Source organism: Somniosus microcephalus, chromosome 6, assembly GCF_052327205.1.
Source record: "Somniosus microcephalus isolate GS21.2 chromosome 6, FLI_Smic_1.0, whole genome shotgun sequence".
Lineage (NCBI taxonomy): Eukaryota > Metazoa > Chordata > Chondrichthyes > Squaliformes > Somniosidae > Somniosus > Somniosus microcephalus.
In genome coordinates, this window is record NC_140992.1 from 282,051,940 (window position 1) to 282,071,968 (window position 20,029).

At 54.3% G+C, this 20,029-nt stretch overlaps 1 long non-coding RNA gene across 1 annotated transcript in view; it reads right to left on the reverse strand.

The window, feature by feature from the left end:
- Positions 1–15,589, reverse strand: part of LOC147116783 (uncharacterized) — a 57,289-nt gene extending 41,700 nt beyond the window's left edge. Inside the window, exon 1 of the long non-coding RNA XR_015078875.1 lies at positions 13,741–15,589. This is a non-coding gene — a long non-coding RNA (uncharacterized LOC147116783). The remainder of the gene's footprint in view (positions 1–13,740) is intronic.
- Positions 15,590–20,029: the final 4,440 nt, after the last annotated feature.

Here is a 20,029-nt window from a genome sequence, read left to right on the forward strand (position 1 = left end):
ACCTTGACAAGGTACAGACTTAGCGAACATAGCCTAGCGATCGAAAAAGGCAGACACAGGCAGACCAGGCTGCCAAGAGAGGACAGGATATGCTCGCACTGCAGTCAGGGAGTGGTGGAGACAGAGATGCACTTCCTCACAGCTTGTGGAAAATATCAGGGCATCAGGGGGAATTTCTACCAAAAATTCTCACGGATATGCCCTGATTTCAGAAATCTGAATGACAACCAAAAACTCCCATTCCTACTGGGAGAGGAGAGAAGCTGTGTAACACTGGCGGCACGCTATGTTACAGCTTGCCATGAACAGAGAGCCAACCAGTAAACTAAGAAAAGAATATATATAAACAATGCGAATGTATATTTGTACACTCAGGGATATACCTGTTTGTACACTGTATGAATAGAACTGCGTTTATGTGGTAAACCATAGATGTATTTTGATGCTTTGGCAACATAAGATGTAACTTATCATGCCAATAAAGCGATTTGAATTGTGAATTGTGAGTGGGCAGAAATTTGGCAGATGGAATATAATGTTGGAAAGTGTGAGGTTATGCACTTTGGCAGAAAAAATCAAAGAGCAAGTTATTATCTAAATGGAGAGAAACTGCAAAGTGCTACAGTACAAAGGAATCTGGGGGTCCTGGTGCATGAAACACAGAAGGTTAGTATGCAGGTACAGCAGGTGATCAGGAAGGCCAATGGAATCTTGGCTTTTATTGCAAGGGGGATGGAGTATAAAAGCAGTGAAGTCTTGCTTCAGTTATACAGGGTGTGGAGATGCCGGAGTTGGACTGGGGTGGACAAATGTAAGAAATCACACAACACCAGGTTATAGTCCAACAGCTTTATTTGAAATCACAAGCTTTCGGAGCGCTGCTCCTTCTTCAGGTGAAGTGGAGAAATGCATAAAGACACAGCTTATATAGTCAGAGAATCATGTCAGATGTTTACAGGTAACCTTTCCAACTGCCATTTGTCACACCTCGGCAGAGAGATAATCACAGCAGTCAAAGGTGTGAATGGTGTCCAAACAGGTCAGTCAGGGAAACATTACATCAAAGAACAATGAGGTGGGGTCACAAGGGGTCAAATATTGCAGATGCTGGGGTCTGTATGAAAAAGAAAAAAAGACAAAAAACATTTTTTTTGGCTGGAAATCACAGCAGGTCCGGCCGCATCTGTGTAGAGAGAACAAGCCAATGTCGACTCGAGTCTGGATGACCCTGCATCAGGTGGGGTTACATGTAGCGTGACATGAACCCAAGATCTCGGTTAAGGCCGTCCTCATGGGTGCGGAACTTGGCTATCAGTTTCTGCTCGACGATTTTGCGTTGTCGTGTGTCTCGAAGGCCACCTTGGAGAATGCTTACCCGAAGATCGGAGGCTGAATGTCCTTGACTGCTGAAGTGTTCCCCGACTGGGAGGGAACACTCCTGCCTGGTGATTGTTGCACGGTGTCCGTTCATCCGTTGTCGCAGTGTCTGCATGGTCTCGCCGATGTACCATGCTCCGGGGCATCCTTTCCTGCAACGTATGAGGTAGACAACGTTGGCCGAGTCACATGAGTATGTACCATGTACCTGGTGGGTGGTGTCCTCACGTGTGATGATGGTATCTGTGTTGATGATCTGGCATGTCTTGCAGAGGTTGCTGTGGCAGGGTTGTGTGGTGTCGTGGTCGCTGTTCTCCTGGAAGCTGGGTAATTTGCTGCGAACGATGGTCTGTTTGAGGTTAGGCGGCTGTTTGAAAGCGAGTAGTGGAGGCATGGGGATGGCCTTAGCGAGGTGTTCGTCGTCATCGATGACATGTTGAAGGCTGCGAAGAACATGGCGTAGTTTCTCCGCTCCGGGGAAGTACTGGACGACGAAGGGTACTCTGTTGGTTGTGTCCCGTGTTTGTCTTCTGAGGAGGTCTATGCGATTTTTCGCTGTGGCCCGTCAGAACTGTCGATCGACGAGTCGAGCGTCATATCCCGTTCTTACAAGGGCGTCTTTCAGTGTCTGTAGGTGTCCATCGCGTTCCTCCTCGTCTGAGCAGATCCTGTGTATTCGCAGGGCTTGTCCATAGGGGATGGCTTCTTTAACGTGGTTAGGGTGGAAGCTGGAGAAGTGAAGCATCGTGAGGTTGTCCGTGGGCTTGCGGTAGAGTGAAGTGCTGAGGTGTCCGTCTTTGATGGAGATTCGTGTGTCCAGGAATGAGACTGATTCTGAGGAGTAGTCCATGGTGAGTTTGATGGTGGGATGGAACTTGTTGATGTTATCGTGTAGTCTTTTCAGTGATTCTTCGCCGTGGGTCCATAGGAAGAAAATGTCGTCGATGTATCTGGTGTATAGCGTTGGTTGGAGATCCTGTGCAGCGAAGAAGTCTTGCTCGAACTTGTGCATGAAGATGTTTGCGTATTGGGGTGCGAATTTGGTCCCCATGGCTGTTCCATGTGTTTGGGTAAAGAACTGGTTGTCGAAGGTGAAGACATTGTGGTCAAGGATGAAGCGGATGAGTTGTAGGATGGCGTCTGGAGATTGGCTGTTGTTGGTGTTGAGTACTGAGGCTGTCGCAGCGATGCCGTCATCGTGGGGGATACTGGTGTAGAGTGCCGAGACGTCCATCGTGGCGAGGAGTGTTCCTGGTTCAACTGGTCCGTGGGTGCTGAGCTTCTGTAAGAAGTCTGTAGTGTCGCGACAGAGGCTGGGGGTTCCCTGTACGATGGGTTTCAGGATGCCCTCGACATATCCAGAGAGGTTCTCACACAGGGTTCCGTTGCCTGATGCGATAGGACGTCCAGGTGTGTTGGCTTTGTGTATCTTTGGGAGGCAGTAGAAGTCTCCCACGCGGGGAGTACGTGGGATGAGAGCATGTAGGATGCTTTGAAGGTCTGGATCGAAGGTTTTGATCAGTCTGTTGAGTTGGCGGGTGTGTTCTTTGGTCGGATCTGTGGGTAACTGTCGGTAGTGTTCCTGGTTGTCCAGTTGTCGGTATACTTCTTTGCAATAGTCCATTCTGTTCTGTATGACGATGGCACCTCCTTTGTCTACTGGTTTGATGACGATGTTGCGGTTGGTCTTGAGAGCGTGGATGGCGTTGCGTTGTGCTCGGGTGACATTCTGGACTGTCTTGTGAGTGCGGCTGATGAATCTGGCACCATTGGACACCATTCACACCTTTGACTGCTGTGATTATCTCTCTGCCGAGGTGTGACAAATGGCAGTTGGAAAGGTTACCTGTAAACATCTGACATGATTCTCTGACTATATAAGCTGTGTCTTTATGCATTTCTCCACTTCACCTGAAGAAGGAGCAGCGCTCCGAAAGCTTGTGATTTCAAATAAAGCTGTTGGACTATAACCTGGTGTTGTGTGATTTCTTACATCAGTTATACAGGGTACTGGTAAGGCCACACCTGGAATATTGCGTAGTTTTGGTTTCGATATTTAAGAAAAGATATACTTGCTCTCGAGGCAGTTCAGAGAAGGTTCACTCAGTTGATTCCGGAGATGAGGGGGTTGACTTATGAGGAAAGGTTGAGTAGGTTGGGCCTCTACTCATTGGAATTCAGAAGAATGAGAGGCGATCTTATCGAAACATATAAGATTGTGAGGGGGCTTGATCGGGTGGATGCGGGGAGGATGTTTCCAATGGTGGGTGAGACTAGAACTAGGGGGCATAATCTTAGAATAAGGGGCTGCCGTTTCAAAACTGAGATGAGGAGAAACTTCTTCACTCAGAGGGTAGTAAATCTATGGAATTTGCTACCTCAGAGCTGTGGAAGCTGCGACATTAAATAAATTTAAAATGGAGATACAGTTTCCTAGCTGATAAGGGAATTAGGGGTTACGGGGAGCGGGCAGGGAAGTGGACGTGAGTCTAGGTTCGGATCAGCCATGATCCTATTGAATGGCGGAGCAGGCCCGAGGGGCAGTATGGCCTACTCCTGCTCCTACTTATGTTCTTACCTAAGGAAGGGTATACTTGTCATAGAGGGAGTGCAATGAAGGTTTACAGGACTGGTTCCTGGGATGGGGGGATTGTCCTATGAGGACAGATTGAGTAGACTAGGCCTATATTCTCTAGAGTTTAGAAGAATGAGAGGTGATAATAAGAACATAAGAAATAGGAGCAGGAATAGACCACTTGGCCCCTTGAGCCTGCTCCGCCATTCAATAAGGTCATGGCTGATCTAGGGCTCAAAGCCACTTCCCCGCCCGCTCCCCATAACCCTTCACTCCCTTATCTTGCAAAAATTTGTCTATCTCCACTTTAAATGTATTTAATGACCCAGCCTCCACAGCTCTCTGGGGCAGAGAATTCCACAAATTTACGACCCTCAGAGAAGACGTTCCTCCTCATCTCAGTTCTAAAAGGGCGACCCTTTATTCTGAGACTGTGCCCCCCGAGTTCTAGATTTCCCCACGAGGGGAAACATCCTCTCTGCGTCTACCCTGTCGAGTCCCCTCAGTATCTTGTATGTTTCGATAAGATCACCTCTCATTCTTCTAAATTCCACTGAGTATAGGCCCAGCCTGCTCAACCTTTCCTCATAAGTCAAACCCCTCATCTCTGGAATTAACCGAGTGAATCGTCTCTGAACTGCCTCCAATGCAAGTATATCATTCCTTAAATAAGACCAAAGCTGTACACAGTACTCCAGGTGTGGTCTCACCAATACCCTGTACAGTTGCTGTATACCTATCTACAATGCCCAGGATATAAAAGCCGGATAAAGTGAGGTTGTTTATCATGCCACGCCTCCGGGACCCCATTGGCTGATTTTTGGACTCACAAATTTCAGATTCAACAAATCAGATCTTTAACCGCTGGAAACGCAAAGAGTGAAGCAGAACCTCAACCAATCAACTCGCTTAAAATCCTTTCAGCCACATCCAATCAGAACTCAGCTAATTGCCGGACTAAGTAAAATCTACCAATTAAAAATAAAACAAAGTCTCTCAGAACACGAGATTTGTATTCTGCCGTTGTTTCTCCACAGTTTGCTGACTGTAACTAACAAAAAACATCTATAACAAAATATAAAAATGCAAAGAAAATTACAAAAAATATTCCCTTACCCATGAAACTCCTGAGCTCCTGTTGGGAATGAGTTTAGTTTTCGAGGTCTTAGTCTTCCTCAGGGGCCTGGAGCCAGGGTGTGACCCACCCCATGCTACTGATGCCCTGATCCCAGCCAGACACACCCCGACACATCATTCGACTTCACACTCATCACCCCACTCTGTTCCCAGCTCCTCCCTGCACCTGCTGTCCCCCGGGGCCTGTTCCCAGCTCCTCCCCGCACCCGCTGTCCCTCGGGGCCTGTTCCCAGCTCCTCCCCGCACCCGCTGTCCCTCGGGGTCTGTCCCTCGCTCCTCCCCGCACCCGCTGTCCCTCGGGGCCTGTTCCCAGCTCCTCCCCGCACCCGCTGTCCCTTGGGTCCTGTTCCCAGCTCCTCCCCGCACCCGCTGTCCCTCGCTCCTCCCCGCACCCGCTGTCCCTCGGGGTCTGTCCCTCGCTCCTCCCCGCACCCGCTGTCCCTCGGGGTCTGTCCCTCGCTCCTCCCCGCACCCGCTGTCCCTCGGGGTCTGCCCCTCGCTCCTCCCCACACCCGCTGTCCCCCGGGGCCTGTTCCCAGCTCCTCCCCGCACCCGCTGTCCCTCGGGGTCTGTTCCCAGCTCCTCCCCGCACCCGCTGTCCCTCGGGGTCTGTTCCCAGCTCCCCCCACACCTGCTGTCCCTCGGGGTCTGTTCCCAGCTCCCCCCACACCCGCTGTCCCTCGGGGTCTGTTCCCAGCTCCCCCCACACCTGCTGTCCCTCGGGGCCTGTTCCCAGCTCCTCCCCGCACCTGCTGTCCCTCGGGGTCTGTTCCCAGCTCCCCCCACACCCGCTGTCCCTCGGGGTCTGTCCCTCGCTCCTCCCCGCACCCACTGTCCCTCGGGACCTGTTCCCAGCTCCTCCCCGCACCCGCTGTCCATCGGGGTCTGTCCCTCGCTCCTCCCCGCACCTGCTGTCCCTCGGGGTCTGTCCCTCGCTCCTCCCCGCACTTGCTGTCCCTCGGGGTCTGTTCCCAGCTCCTCCCCGCACCTGCTGTCCCTCGGGGTCTGTTCCCAGCTCCTCCCCGCACCCGCTGTCCCTCGGGTCTGTCCCTCGCTCCTCCCCGCACTTGCTGTCCCTCGGGGTCTGTTCCCAGCTCCTCCCCGCACCTGCTGTCCCTCGGGGTCTGTTCCCAGCTCCTCCCCGCACCTGCTGTCCCTCGGGGTCTGTTCCCAGCTCCTCCCCGCACCCGCTGTCCCTCGGGGTCTGTTCCCAGCTCCTCCCCGCACCCGCTGTCCCTCGGGGTCTGTTCCCAGCTCCCCCCACACCTGCTGTCCCTCGGGGTCTGTTCCCAGCTCCCCCCACACCCGCTGTCCCTCGGGGTCTGTTCCCAGCTCCCCCCACACCTGCTGTCCCTCGGGGCCTGTTCCCAGCTCCTCCCCGCACCTGCTGTCCCTCGGGGTCTGTTCCCAGCTCCCCCCACACCTGCTGTCCCTCGGGGTCTGTCCCTCGCTCCTCCCCGCACCCACTGTCCCTCGGGGTCTGTCCCTCGCTCCTCCCCGCACCTGCTGTCCCTCGGGGTCTGTCCCTCGCTCCTCCCCGCACTTGCTGTCCCTCGGGGTCTGTTCCCAGCTCCTCCCCGCACCTGCTGTCCCTCGGGGTCTGTTCCCAGCTCCTCCCCGCACCCGCTGTCCCTCGGGTCTGTCCCTCGCTCCTCCCCGCACTTGCTGTCCCTCGGGGTCTGTTCCCAGCTCCTCCCCGCACCTGCTGTCCCTCGGGGTCTGTTCCCAGCTCCTCCCCGCACCTGCTGTCCCTCGGGGTCTGTTCCCAGCTCCTCCCCGCACCCGCTGTCCCTCGGGGTCTGTTCCCAGCTCCTCCCCGCACCCGCTGTCCCTCGGGGTCTGTTCCCAGCTCCCCCCACACCTGCTGTCCCTCGGGGTCTGTTCCCAGCTCCCCCCACACCCGCTGTCCCTCGGGGTCTGTTCCCAGCTCCCCCCACACCTGCTGTCCCTCGGGGTCTGTTCCCAGCTCCCCCCCGCACCTGCTGTCCCTCGGGGTCTGTTCCCAGCTCCCCCCACACCTGCTGTCCCTCGGGGTCTGTTCCCAGCTTACTGTCCGTTTTCAGCAGCAATGCACCATCAGGATGTGCCCAACAGGAAATAGTCTCTAATTGACCTCAGAATGTTCCTATTTATCGCAACTGACCTTAAAGGGACAAGTCACGTTAAGCCCAATGCCACAGATTATTGTACATGACCTGGTATAATGCCCTTGTCCTTACAAAACAATCTGACTTACCATCAGTAACAACTTCCAATTATATAGTGCCTTTAACGTAGAAAATAAAATCATGCTCAACAGAGGAATAAAGAAAACAGGCAGAGCCAACGGAAGGGGTCCAAAAGCTTAATCAAGGGTATTTAGGGGTTTTAAAGGGGGAGAGGGAGCTCGGGAGGAGAGGGACCGAGGCACCTGAAGACAAAGCCAATGGAGTGTAGGGAGAGGGATAGTTAGAGGAAGCGAGTGTTTGGGGCAAGAGTTGGAGAAATGGAGATTACAGAGAAAGATTTAAAGACAGGACAAAATTTGACAATTTTAGTTTTGGAATTCCCTCCCTAAACCTCTCACCTCCATTAAGACGCTCCTTAAAACCCAGCTCTTTGACTGAGCTTTTAGTCACCCGCAAGTTGTTGTTGAGGTATCGGGAGTCAAGGATGGGCGTGATGGGCAAGCGGAATGTTTCGGATGAGTTCCAGTTTATGGAGGGTGAAGCATGGGAGGCCAACCAGGATAGCGTTGGAATAGTCGAGTCTGAAAGCGACAAAGACACGTAATTGGGTTTTATCGACAGATGGGCTGAGGCAGGGGTGGAGGAGGGCGATGTTAGAGGTGGAAGAAGGCGGTCTTTGTGATGGAGAAGATATGGGTTCAGAAGCTCATCTTGGGGTCAAATAGGACGCTAAGGTTACAAATAGTCTGGTACAGTCTGAAACTGTGGCTGGGAGGCTTTAGCAAGGGTACAGAGTTTGTGACGGGGGCTGAAGATGATAGCTTTGGTCTTCCTCATGTTCAGCTGGAAGATGTGAACAATCATCCAGGACTGGATGTCAGAGCACTCTGGCAGCCAGGAGGGGTCGCGAGGGGCGGCAGAGGGGGGCAGCGGAGGGGGGCAGCGGAGGGGTAGAGCTGAGTGTCATCAGCGTACATGTGGAAGCTGACCCCATACCTGTGGATGATGTCACCAAGGAGCAGCATGTTGATGAGGAAGAGGTGAAGGATAGATACCTGGAGAATCTGACATGACAGTACAGGAAGTGGGAAGAGAAGCCATAGCTGGAGATGTTCTGGCTGTGATCTGATAGGTAAGAGTGGAGCCAAGCGAAGGTCGTCCATGGGGCTGGACAACAGAAGAAAGGTGTTGGAGAATTGTGTAGTTGAGCATATACAAGGCTGCAGAAAGGATGAAACGGGACAATGCAATATGGTCACAGTCAGAGAATGTAATTTCTGACTTTGGTTTGGGCTGCTTCTGTGATGTGGGAGAGGCAGAGCCAGACTGGAAACATTCAAAGCGTGAGTTAGAGGAGATAGAAACAGAACTGATCGGCAACAATACATTCAGTGAGTGAGAGAACTGGTAATTCAAGTGGTCACTTTTCAATGGTGAGCCTGGACAGTAAACACCGAAAGGCTATTCAACTGTTTCACTTTACCGTACACATGATCCTTTTTGGTAAAGACTGCATGAAATGAAGGAGGTAGATGCAGAGTGCTGCGAAGCGCTCCGTCCTGAAAGGGTCACTAGTTGTATTGAACTCCGGGTGGTTCACGCGGTTACTGAACTCCGAGTGCTTCACGCGGTTACTGAACTCCGGCTGGTTCACGCGGTTACTGAACTCCGGGTGGTTCACGCGGTTACTGAACTCCGAGTGCTTCACGCGGTTACTGAACTCCGGGTGGTTCACGCGGTTACTGAACTCCGGGTGGTTCACGCGGTTACTGAACTCCGGGTGGTTCACGCGGTTACTGAACTCCGAGTGCTTCACGCGGTTACTGAACTCCGGGTGGTTCACGCGGTTACTGAACTCCGGGTGGTTCACGCGGTTACTGAACTCCGGCTGGTTCACGCGGTTACTGAACTCCGGGTGGTTCACGCGGTTACTGAACTCCGAGTGCTTCACGCGGTTACTGAACTCCGGGTGGTGCACGCGGTTACTGAACTCCGAGTGCTTCACGCGGTTACTGAACTCCGGGTGGTGCACGCGGTTACTGAACTCCGGGTGGTTCACGCGGTTACTGAACTCCGGGTGGTGCACGCGGTTACTGAACTCCGAGTGGTTCACGCGGTTACTGAACTCCGGGTGCTTCACGCGGTTACTGAACTCCGGCTGGTTCACGCGGTTACTGAACTCCGAGTGCTTCACGCGGTTACTGAACTCCGGGTGGTGCACGCGGTTACTGAACTCCGAGTGGTTCACGCGGTTACTGAACTCCGGGTGCTTCACGCGGTTACTGAACTCCGAGTGCTTCACGCGGTTACTGAACTCCGGGTGGTTCACGCGGTTACTGAGCTCCGGGTGGTTCACGCGGTTACTGAACTCCGGGTGCTTCACGCGGTTACTGAACTCCGAGTGGTTCACGCGGTTACTGAACTCCGGGTGGTTCACGCGGTTACTGAACTCCGGGTGCTTCACGCGGTTACTGAACTCCGGGTGGTTCACGCGGTTACTGAACTCCGGGTGGTTCACGCGGTTACTGAGCTCCGGGTGGTTCACGCGGTTACTGAGCTCCGGGTGGTTCACGCGGTTACTGAACTCCGGGTGGTGCACGCGGTTACTGAACTCCGGGTGGTTCACGCGGTTACTGAACTCCGGGTGGTTCACGCGGTTACTGAACTCCGGGTGGTTCACGCGGTTACTGAACTCCGGGTGGTTCACGCGGTTACTGAACTCCGGGTGGTTCACGCGGTTACTGAACTCCGGGTGGTTCACGCGGTTACTGAACTCCGGGTGGTTCACGCGGTTACTGAACTCCGGGTGGTTCACGCGGTTACTGAACTCCGGGTGGTGCACGCGGTTACTGAACTCCGAGTGGTTCACGCGGTTACTGAACTCCGGGTGGTGCACGCGGTTACTGAACTCCGAGTGCTTCACGCGGTTACTGAACTCCGAGTGGTTCACGCGGTTACTGAACTCCGGGTGGTTCACGCGGTTACTGAACTCCGGGTGCTTCACGCGGTTACTGAACTCCGGGTGGTTCACGCGGTTACTGAACTCCGAGTGGTTCACGCGGTTACTGAACTCCGGGTGGTTCACGCGGTTACTGAACTCCGGGTGGTTCACGCGGTTACTGAACTCCGAGTGGTGCACGCGGTTACTGAACTCCGGGTGGTTCACGCGGTTACTGAACTCCGGGTGGTTCACGCGGTTACTGAACTCCGAGTGCTTCACGCGGTTACTGAACTCCGGGTGGTTCACGCGGTTACTGAACTCCGGGTGGTTCACGCGGTTACTGAACTCCGGGTGGTGCACGCGGTTACTGAACTCCGAGTGGTTCACGCGGTTACTGAACTCCGAGTGGTTCACGCGGTTACTGAACTCCGGGTGGTTCACGCGGTTACTGAACTCCGGGTGGTTCACGCGGTTACTGAACTCCGGGTGGTTCACGCGGTTACTGAGCTCCAGGTGGTTCACGCGGTTACTGAACTCCGGGTGGTTCACGCGGTTACTGAACTCCGAGTGGTTCACGCGGTTACTGAACTCCGAGTGCTTCACGCGGTTACTGAACTCCGAGTGCTTCACGCGGTTACTGAACTCCGGGTGGTTCACGCGGTTACTGAGCTCCAGGTGGTGCACGCGGTTACTGAACTCCGGGTGGTTCACGCGGTTACTGAGCTCCAGGTGGTGCACGCGGTTACTGAACTCCGGGTGGTTCACGCGGTTACTGAACTCCGGGTGGTTCACGCGGTTACTGAACTCCGGGTGGTGCACGCGGTTACTGAACTCCGAGTGGTTCACGCGGTTACTGAACTCCGGGTGGTTCACGCGGTTACTGAACTCCGGGTGGTTCACGCGGTTACTGAACTCCGGGTGGTTCACGCGGTTACTGAACTCCGGGTGGTTCACGCGGTTACTGAACTCCGGGTGCTTCACGCGGTTACTGAACTCCGAGTGCTTCACGCGGTTACTGAACTCCGAGTGGTTCACGCGGTTACTGAACTCCGGGTGGTGCACGCGGTTACTGAACTCCGAGTGGTTCACGCGGTTACTGAACTCCGAGTGCTTCACGCGGTTACTGAACTCCGAGTGGTTCACGCGGTTACTGAACTCCGGGTGGTTCACGCGGTTACTGAACTCCGGGTGGTTCACGCGGTTACTGAACTCCGGGTGGTTCACGCGGTTACTGAACTCCGGGTGGTTCACGCGGTTACTGAACTCCGGGTGGTTCACGCGGTTACTGAACTCCGGGTGGTTCACGCGGTTACTGAACTCCGGGTGGTTCACGCGGTTACTGAGCTCCGGGTGGTTCACGCGGTTACTGAACTCCGAGTGGTTCACGCGGTTACTGAACTCCGGGTGGTTCACGCGGTTACTGAACTCCGGGTGGTTCACGCGGTTACTGAGCTCCGGGTGGTTCACGCGGTTACTGAACTCCGAGTGGTTCACGCGGTTACTGAACTCCGGGTGGTTCACGCGGTTACTGAACTCCGGGTGGTTCACGCGGTTACTGAACTCCGGGTGGTTCACGCGGTTACTGAACTCCGGGTGGTTCACGCGGTTACTGAACTCCGAGTGGTTCACGCGGTTACTGAACTCCGGGTGGTTCACGCGGTTACTGAACTCCGAGTGGTGCACGCGGTTACTGAACTCCGGGTGGTTCACGCGGTTACTGAACTCCGAGTGGTGCACGCGGTTACAATGTCACTGAGTTGGAGCACTTGTCTCATACACAACCACACCTTCACGTTTGTGGAAAACATGAATTACAGAAAGTGGACATTTTACATTAGTTAGCTTGCGGTTCGGAGCGGAAGTGAGAAACTCCAGTCAAGTCTGAACTCAATCTGCCACCATATCAAGCTTCAACTGATTTCACCTTTATCGCTTTTGTTTGGCGTGAGATGAACCAGACTGGGTTTCTCAATTAGATGATGTATTTACTGCTCATGTCTTGTGAAATCTGCAGGAACAATAACACCTCTCAGCTGGCCAGTCAGGCAGACACAGCCCAAGCTTAGTTCCTCCTCTTCCTCCAGATCGTTCCCACCACAAACAGGCACACATTTCCTTTCTCTCCCGAGTAAAGCTCACTGTTTATACCTGAATCCCCAAATTGCTAAATGAAGTTTGAAATCTCCAATTTCTTGTGGAATAAACAGGAACAGCTTCTCCAAACCGACGGTTGGCCCCAGCTGGAGCTCCCAGCGTGCTTGGTATTTACACTGGTTGTCAGATACTGTGCCAAATTAATATAACCCGAGACAGCATAAATATGGAAATAGCACGTCGTCAGTTTCCTCAACTATTCCATTAACAGAAGAGCTTTAAAAAGGCTCATTTAAAACTGAAAACTCAGTTCTCGTCGCTTCAGTGGTTGCCAACTTATTAAATGGCGAAAAATCCGGGGAGAGGGGAGGCAGGAGGAGGAGGGATTGGGACTCAACTTGGAAGTCACAGCCAGTGTAGTGCGGGAGAGACGAGCTGACTCCTTCCCTTGGCTGATCCCATCTCATCCCTGGGGTGTGTGAAATGCCACCAGTTTCCACCTTTCAGGTGTGACCGCATCTCCTGCAGACGAGAGCAGGACTGATTCCCACTGCCAGTGGCGGGCCGGCAGGAGGCAGGTGACATTGGCTAGTGCCTCCCTGCCGAGATTGAAACCTTCTCGCCATGACCTGTAGTGCAGCGCATCATCACTCGGATACACCCTACCCTACTGTTCATTACCGGAACTAAACAGGTCTCAGACACAGGCCTGATGAAAAGGACATTATTTACGTCAGTTGATTAATATGAGGGTCGTGTGTCTGGGTTGAGTAATCCAGATGTTTCAGCTCTGTCTGTCCTCTCCTTATCTCTATTGCACCATCACCAGAGGCCTTTAATTATTCCTCAGACAGAGGAAACGGATCAGACATCGACAGACTGCACAGGAAGACACCTTCATCATTACTGGCAACACCACCAGTCCCTTCACAATATGCAAAACTCACGAAGTTTAACGTCTCATCCGAAAGACAGCCCCTCCGACAGTGCAGCACTCCCTCAGTACTGCCCCCCTCATTACTGCACCTCCGACAGGGCGGCGCTCCCTCAGTACTGCCCCTCCAACAGTGCAGCGCTCCCTCAGTACTGCCCTTCCGACAGTGCGGCGCTCCCTCAGTACTGCCACTCCGATAGCCAGGTGCTCCCTCAGTACTGCCCCTTTGACAGCGTGGCGCTCCCTCAGTACTGCGCTCCCTCAGTACTGCCCCACCGACAGTGCGGCGCTCCCTCAGTACTGCCCCACCGACAGTGCGGGCACTCCCTCAGTACTGCACTGGAGTGTCGACCTAGATTGTGTGCTCAGGTCGCTGGAGTGGGACTTGAACCCACGACCGCCTAAAGCCCAAGGTACAGTGGGCTCTCTTTGGAGAAGTAAATGCCATGCAGCTGCTATCCCCTCTCCTGTTTTTTTGCTGCAATAATGACCAAGTGCAAAGTGCCTCCCATACCTGAAGTGCCTTCTGACCGAGTCCGCGGAGTAGGAGGGTGATCACGTGGACTGCAGCCCGACGCACTTCTGCTTCCTGCTCTGTCTTCACAATGGCAGCAAGACACGCGGTCACCTGGAAGGAAGCCAGAGAGACAGTAGAATGACTCAGTGCAGGTGGCACGGACCTGGTGTTGGCGCTCCGGGAGACCGTCTCCCCAGCCTGGCGCTTTGCGGTGTGAAGTGCAACGTCAAACTAGGCTGATTACGGCATTGAAACGCCAGCTTCTGCATGCAGCTCCCTGGATGCCAGAGGGGCTTAGGGAGATGGGTCACTGCTCAGTGCAGCAAACACCGCATATTAACACACAGACAACTCGCACTATTGGGCCTTTCATATAACAGTCTTGGAGCATTACTTTAGGAAGGATGTCAAGGCCATGGAAAGGTGAAGAGACTCCAGATGATAGCAGGGATGAGACACTTTAGTAATGAGGATAGACTAGAGAAACGGAGTCTCTTTTCGTTCAAAGGTTGAGGAGAGCCGATAGGGAGCTCAATTATGAGTAGTTTTGATAAGATAAATTGTCACTGGTTAGTGAGTTGGTAACTAGAGGGCCAAAATTTAAAATAATCACCAAAAGAATGAAGGGAGAGGTTAGAACGATTTATTTAGAGGGCTGTTGGGACTTGGGATGCCTGGCCAGAAACAGAATTCACAAAAGCTTTTAATTGGGAAGTGGAGAAATATTTGAAAAATAAAAATTGAAGGGGTGTGGGGAAAAGGTAGAGAAAGGGACTGAAGAGCTCTGGCAGAGACAGCACAGTCATGATGGGCCAAACTCACAGCTTTCTGTGCTGTGAACTTCGATGATTCAAGGGATATGGAGATCGGGCGGGAAAGTGGAGTTGAGGTCAAAGGTTAGTCATGATCTTATTGAATGGCAGAGCAGGCTCGAGGGGCCGTATGGTCTACTCCTGCTCCTATTTCTTATGTGCTTATGATTCTAAACTGCACATGGTCAGTTGGCCTGGGATCATCCAAACGGGTTCATACTGTAGGGGAAGGCAGTGATGGCGAGGGGACATCTTGAAGGACCCATTAGGTAACATCCAATACAAATTCACTCAAAGATTACGGCAGAGGTCCTCAAATAGCCACTTTGAGAGCTCAGGACCAATGTCTGTGGATAGCACAGGGCTTGATGATGTCAGACAGCAAAAGCTTGGATCCATTGGTTAACATTTGTCCGGTCAGTGGAACTTCGTCCCCAATCATCGCTGCCAACCATTACTCGCATGACCAGAAGTGACAGGTGGCTGATCGTGATTGTAATGTGCGCTTTTGTAAGGTGCGACTGTGAACGAAGATACAACTTGATCAGCTCAGCTATTTTACAGCTCAGATTGGATTATTGTGTGAACAGTGCCAGGACACACCCCATATCTAAGGGTTTCTCCAGAACTCAGTGCACAGTTTACAGCCGGGGCTGTTTGTGGGTGTTGTGATGCGTAAAGTGAAGGGCCGAGTGTCCTGGCTTTGATGGGTGGAGGCAGAACAGACAATAAAGAGAAAGCGAGTGAATACCGAGGGACAGAAAGTCAGGCGTGGAATTATATGTGCCGTCCTCTGTTCAAAAGGAGATTCCTAAACCAATTCATCACCTTGGGGAAATGTACAGAATAAGTGACTTCAGAGATCAGCAGGAGTGAACAATACACTAACCCTTATCTGTTCCCCTGGACTGACAGGCTGGAGAGGTTATTCCACTTGTCAGTGGAACTCCAATCAATGCTGGGTAACTGCATGAGGACGACTATCAGAAAGAACAAACTTTCATTTCTACAGCACCTTCCATGACCTCAGGACATCCCAAAGCACTTTACAGCCATTTAAGTACTTTTGAAGTGTAGTCACTGTTGGAATGTAGGAAATGCGGCAGCACAGCAAGATCCCACAAACAGCAATGAAATAAATGACTAGATAATGTATGAGGGATAAATATTGGCCAGGACAATGGAAGAGCTCCCCTGCTCTTCTTCAGATAGTGCCATGGGATCTTTAATATTCACCCGAGACGGCAGACAGGGTCTTGGTTTAACATCTCATGAAATATGGCCCCTCCGACAGTGCGGCGCTCCCTCAGTACTGCCCCTCCGACAGTGCGGCGCTCCCTCAGTACCGCCCCTCCGACAGTGCGGCGCTCCCTCAGTACCGACCCTCCGACAGTGCGGCGCTCCCTCAGTACCGACCCTCCGACAGTGCGGCGCCCCCTCAGTACTGCCCCTCCGACAGTGCAGCACTCCCTCAGTACTGCAGTGACGTATCAGCCTAGAAGTTATGCACGAATCTCTGGAGTGGGACTTGAGCCCACAACCTTCTAACTTAGAGCCATGACTGACCGTATCAGGCACACAATGGTGATGCTGCTCTGTGGAGGGGAGTATGCGATTAATGCTCTGAATGAATCCAGCTAGCTGCAGTCCCCAGCACTGCTGGTGGGTCACACTGCCTATGAGAAGCTGCAATATCTGTAGGAGGCTGGCAGCTGGCCCACTGATTGGAATTCAGGGGTCCTGGGGCTTCTGCATGCTGCTGCAGTCTACAATCCCACTTCACACTCACTGTCTGAGTGATCAGGAAGGTCGCAGACTGCCTTCAAACAATGCCAATCTGGATTGAGTTATCGGTCAGCTGGGGCAGGGCAGGGGTGGCAATTTGGCCAATGCCCTTGGACTAGACGGGGAAAAAATCCAGCCAATGTTCTCCTCCCCGATCCGTGTTCTTCCCCAGTCAGCGTTCCCGAGGACAGCGAAAGATGCAGCCTCAGTAATAAAATATTCCTAACCCAGCACCAGGGCTTCTGGCAACACACAGTGTTACAGGAATGCTGATGTGTCCCAGTTACTGCTGCATGTGACCCACTAACACATCCCAATTACTGAGCAGGTACAGCACTGCGTAACTACAGAACCCACACCGTACACTCCTGGACCCAGTCTGGCATCGATTCCCTTGAGAAATCTATAAAAAGCTCACTAACCTCCTGCCAAGCTGTATGAGCCGACTGAGGGCAGTCAGTGCAGCACAGATCGAACCATTATAAGGAGACTCCTTCACTCTGCACTGATTGAGGGCAGTCAGTGCAGCACAGATCGAACCAGTATAAGGAGACTCCTTCACTCTGCACTGATTGAGAACGGATTTATTTACAGGGAGCCACGCCTGGCAGTGGAATTGCTGTGCTGTGCGTATATTCGGCCTGGCGGAGCGAGCCTGGATAAAGGGGAGGAGCGAGGGTGGATAAAGGGGAGGAGCGAGCGTGGATAAAGGGGAGGAGCGAGCGTGGATAAAGGGGAGGAGCGAGGCTGGATAAAGGGGAGGAGCGAGGCTGGATAAAGGGGAGGAGCGATCCTGGATAAAGGGGAGGAGCGAGCCTGGATAAAGGGGAGGAGCGAGCGTCGATAAAGGGGAGGAGCGAGGCTGGATAAAGGGGAGGAGCGAGGCTGGATAAAGGGGAGGAGCGAGCCTGGATAAAGGGGAGGAGCGAGCGTGCATAAAGGGGTGGAGCGAGCGTGGATAAAGGGGAGGAGCGAGCGTGGATAAAGGGGAGGAGCCAGGGTGGATAAAGGGGAGGAGCCAGGGTGGATAAAGGGGAGGAGCCAGGGTGGATAAAGGGGAGGAGCGAGGGTGGATAAAGGGGAGCAGCGAGGGTGGATAAAGGGGCGCAGCGAGGGTGGATAAAGGGGAGGAGCTAGCGTGGATAACGGGGAGGAGCGAGCGTGGATAACGGGGAGGAGCGAGCGTGGATAAAGGGGAGGAGCGAGGGTGGATAAAGGGGAGGAGCGAGGGTGGATAAAGGGGAGGAGCGAGGGTGGATAAAGCGGAGGAGCGAGGGTGGATAAAGGGGAGGAGCGAGCCTGGATAAAGGGGAGGAGCGAGCCTGGATAAAGGGGAGGAGCGAGCCTGGATAAAGGGGAGGAGCGAGGGTGGATAAAGGGGAGGAGCGAGGGTGGATAAAGGGGAGGAGCCAGCGTGGATAAAGGGGAGGAGCGAGCGTGGATAAAGGGGAGGAGCGAGGGTGGATAAAGGGGAGGAGCGAGCCTGGATAAAGGGGAGGAGCGAGCGTGGATAAAGGGGAGGAGCGAGCGTGGATAAAGGGGAGGAGCGAGCGTGGATAAAGGGGAGGAGCGAGCGTGGATAAAGGGGAGGAGCGAGGGTGGATAAAGGGGAGGAGCGAGGGTGGATAAAGGGGAGGAGCGAGGGTGGATAAGGGGGAGGAGCGAGGGTGGATAAAGGGGAGGAGCGAGGGTGGATAAAGGGGAGGAGCGAGCGTGGATAAAGGGGAGGAGCGAGCGTGGATAAAGGGGAGGAGCGAGCGTGGATAAAGGGGCGGAGCGAGCGTGGATAAAGGGGCGGAGCGAGCCTGGATAAAGGGGAGGAGCGAGCCTGGATAAAGGGGAGGAGCGAGCGTGGATAAAGGGGAGGAGCGAGCGTGGATAAAGGGGAGGAGCGAGCGTGGATAAAAGGGAGGAGCGAGGGTGGATAAAGGGGAGGGGGGAGGAGCGAGGGTGGATAAAGGGGAGGAGCGAGGGTGGATAAAGGGGAGGAGCGAGGGTGGATAAAGGGGAGGAGCGAGCGTGGATAAAGGGGAGGTGCGAGCCTGGATAAAGGGGAGGAGCGAGCGTGGATAAAGGGGAGGAGCGAGCGTGGATAAAGGGGAGGAGCGAGCGTGGATAAAGGGGAGGAGCGAGGGTGGATAAAGGGGAGGAGCCAGGGTGGATAAAGGGGAGGAGCCAGGGTGGATAAAGGGGAGGAGCCAGGGTGGATAAAGGGGAGGAGCGAGCCTGGATAAAGGGGAGGAGCGAGCCTGGATAAAGGGGAGGAGCGAGCGTGGATAAAGGGGAGGAGCGAGCGTGGATAAAGGGGAGGAGCCAGCGTGGATAAAGGGGAGGAGCCAGGGTGGATAAAGGGGAGGAGCCAGGGTGGATAAAGGGGAGGAGCCAGGGTGGATAAAGGGGAGGAGCCAGGGTGGATAAAGGGGAGGAGCGAGCCTGGATAAAGGGGAGGAGCGAGCCTGGATAAAGGGGAGGAGCGAGCCTGGATAAAGGGGAGGAGCGAGCCTGGATAAAGGGGAGGAGCGAGCGTGGATAAAGGGGAGGAGCCAGGGTGGATAAAGGGGAGGAGCCAGGGTGGATAAAGGGGAGGAGCGAGCCTGGATAAAGGGGAGGAGCGAGCCTGGATAAAGGGGAGGAGCGAGCCTGGATAAAGGGGAGGAGCCAGGGTGGATAAAGGGGAGGAGCCAGGGTGGATAAAGGGGAGGAGCCAGGGTGGATAAAGGGGAGGAGCCAGGGTGGATAAAGGGGAGGAGCCAGGGTGGATAAAGGGGAGGAGCGAGCCTGGATAAAGGGGAGGAGCGAGCCTGGATAAAGGGGAGGAGCGAGCCTGGATAAAGGGGAGGAGCGAGCGTGGATAAAGGGGAGGAGCGAGGGTGGATAAAGGGGAGGAGCGAGGGTGGATAAAGGGGAAGAGCGAGCCTGGATAAAGGGGAGGAGCGAGCCTGGATAAAGGGGAGGAGCGAGCGTGGATAAAGGGGAGGAGCGAGGGTGGATAAAGGGGAGGAGCGAGGGTGGATAAAGGGGAGGAGCGAGGGTGGATAAAGGGGAGGAGCGAGGGCGGATAAAGGGGAGGAGCGAGGGCGGATAAAGGGGAGGAGCGAGGGCGGATAAAGGGGAGGAGCGAGGGTGGATAAAGGGGAGGAGCGAGGGTGGATAAAGGGGAGGAGCGAGGGTGGATAAAGGGGAGGAGCGAGGGTGGATAAAGGGGAGGAGCGAGGGTGGATAAAGGGGAGGAGCGAGGGTGGATAAAGGGGAGGAGCGAGGGTGGATAAAGGGGAGCAGCGAGGGTGGATAAAGGGGCGCAGCGAGGGTGGATAAAGGGGAGGAGCTAGCGTGGATAACGGGGAGGAGCGAGCCTGGATAAAGGGGAGGAGCGAGCCTGGATAAAGGGGAGGAGCGAGCCTGGATAAAGGGGAGGAGCGAGCGTGGATAAAGGGGAGGAGCGAGCGTGGATAAAGGGGAGGAGCGAGCGTGGATAAAGGGGAGGAGCGAGCGTGGATAAAGGGGAGGAGCGAGGGTGGATAAAGGGGAGGAGCGAGGGTGGATAAGGGGGAGGAGCGAGGGTGGATAAAGGGGAGGAGCGAGGGTGGATAAAGGGGAGGAGCGAGGGTGGATAAAGGGGAGGAGCGAGGGTGGACAAAAGGGGAGGAGCGAGCGTGGATAAAGGGGAGGAGCGATCGTGGATAAAGGGG